The sequence below is a fragment of the Manihot esculenta genome, chromosome 2, assembly GCF_001659605.2.
Source record: "Manihot esculenta cultivar AM560-2 chromosome 2, M.esculenta_v8, whole genome shotgun sequence".
NCBI classification, from domain to species: Eukaryota; Viridiplantae; Streptophyta; class Magnoliopsida; order Malpighiales; family Euphorbiaceae; genus Manihot; species Manihot esculenta.
The window spans coordinates 5014527-5016940 of record NC_035162.2 but is presented as its reverse complement, the minus strand read 5'-3'; the positions used below and the strand labels follow the sequence as shown (position 1 = coordinate 5016940).

Genomic DNA, 2414 nt, shown 5'->3' with positions numbered 1-2414 from the left:
CCAACTTCCAACAGTTGAAACAAGCTAATATAATTTAATTATCTTTATAATCATCTTCATGCTTGTTCAATTAGTTAACTTGAATTTAACTTCAACATCCATATAACCTTAATTAATTATTATTAATAGACTTTGATAATTATTATCATCTTTTATATTGTATGCTTAATTATATACAAAAAATTTTTTATAATTATACTTTAATTTTAAAATGTATATAATTTTTACAACTCAACTCAATTTATCATGTAGTACTATAATTTTAAAGAATACTTATTATAATAATTAATATTAATTATTTGTGATTATACATTAATTTTATGGAATCTTATTATAATAATTATATATAAAAGATTTTTATAATTTAATTTTAAAGAATATTAATTATAATAATTAATCTTAGTTATTTGTAATTTTCAATACTATAATTTTCAAGTATTTATAATAGTTTAAATTTTATAACTTTATAGTTATTTTTATTTTTTTAATAATATATGAACTTGTTCATAAATTTATTTAACGAATTGGTTCACCAATTTATTTAAACAATATTACTCACGAGCCTATTTAACGAGTCTGCTCGTGAGCCTTCTCAGCGAGCAGGAGCCTAAAAACGAGCCAGCTCGCGAGCCTAAAAACGAGCCAGCTCGCGAGTCTTAACGAGCCGAATACTATGGAGCTCAAGCTCAGCTCGTTTAAGTGACGAGCCTCAAAATTGAGTTCGAACTTGGCTCGTTTAAAAAACGAGCCGAGCTCGGTCGAGCTTTTATCGAGTCGAGCCTCGAGTAGCTCACGAATAGCTTGACTCATTTACAGCCCTAATTGAATCCATTTATTTCGATACCATTTAATTTAATTTTATATATAAATTAATTCAATTTAATTATAATTTTAAATAAAAATTTAATTTTTAATTTAATTAATTTGATCACTTGAGAATATTTATTTATTATATAAGTGTGCTTGTAGGGAGAACAATATTAATATTAATTTTATTAAAAAGATGAGATAGACTCTATTATTAAATTGAAAATAATTTAATATTACTTTGTTGGATATAAAAAGTGATATTACTTAAAGAAAATATTAAAAATAGGGATAAAATATAAAAAGACATATATTATAAGAAATAAAAACACTTTCTATTAAATTATGCTATTCAGCAAAACACAAATACCATAAAATACAGAAGAATATAATAATGACTTTTAAACACTTTTGCCTCTTAATATTATGGGTGATTCTTGGATATTATAACTATATCAATAATAGCTAAACCCACGTCTGCAATAGAGCAAGGGTAGCGGATACCAATCAAGCCCTTTGATCGTTGATAACATTTTTATTCTCTGTTGAGTTGGATGACCCACATCACTTTTTCGGAGGAGGAGGTGGTGCTCGTGGCCCGCAGCGTTTGTAAATTCCGCATGGAGGTGAACCAGGAATGCAGTATCGCTTGCCTCGGCCGCAATTAAAAGGAACATTAGATCTTTTACCTGTATCTCACATGTTCAGTAATTAAAAAAGAGAGATTTACTGTTTAGTTTTTAGAAAAAATGTGAAGATTCAATTTTAAATTTAATAAAAAAAAAAAGAATAATTTGATTTTTTTGATATAATTTTAATGATAGAAAAAAAAATAAAATTTTAAAAATGCAAGAATTTAATAATGATAATATTTAAAAATTAAATAATAAATTTAAAAAAAAAAAAAAAAGACAACAAACTTGTATTTAGCATATCAGAACAATTAATTCATACAAATACTTGTCTTAAAATATTACCTGGGTCTTTTATTTCCTTCAATTCTCGAGCCACAATGAAAGAAGAAGAGAAGAAAATGTTTGCACAGAGAAGGCATACAATAATTATCATAAATCCTTTCATGATTTTGAGATTTTGATTTCTTCAATTTGTTCTCCTCCATCAGACTATCACTCTTATTTATAGCCCAACCAAATTGATTTATCAATATCTTTTTCAATTCAAATGGTTTGATTTAATACCCAATTAACCAAATATTCACTCTCTCCTATAAAAAATATACTTGTTTTATTTATTTATTTTAAATTATAACTCACTTTCATTTTTATGTGGTAAATTGTTAATTAACTTTTTAATATATCTCTTGAATATGCATTGAAAATGTAAAATTTATTAATTTTATGAATAAATTAATAATAAAACAGTATTAGTGAAGAGTATATTAAAAATGCAATATAAAATTTATTATTTTTTAATTATATTTGATTTCTAAAAAGAATATGAATGATACAAGAGAATAATTCTATCCACAGAGTTATTAGGATATTTGAGTAGACAACACTTGAGGCAAAAAACTTAAGAGGTCGACTTCCAAAGACCTAATGGTTGACTTGCTCCTACAAGTTAAAAGAGACATCACAAAAAGTAAG

At 25.0% G+C, this 2414-nt stretch overlaps 1 long non-coding RNA gene across 1 annotated transcript; it reads right to left on the bottom strand.

The window, feature by feature from the left end:
* Positions 1–1120: 1120 nt before the first annotated feature.
* LOC110609854 lies at positions 1121–1976 on the bottom strand. Its single transcript, XR_002487090.2, has 2 exons — positions 1785–1976; positions 1121–1496 (listed from the first exon to the last, which is right to left on the bottom strand). It is a non-coding gene; the product is annotated as an uncharacterized LOC110609854 (long non-coding RNA).
* Positions 1977–2414: the final 438 nt, after the last annotated feature.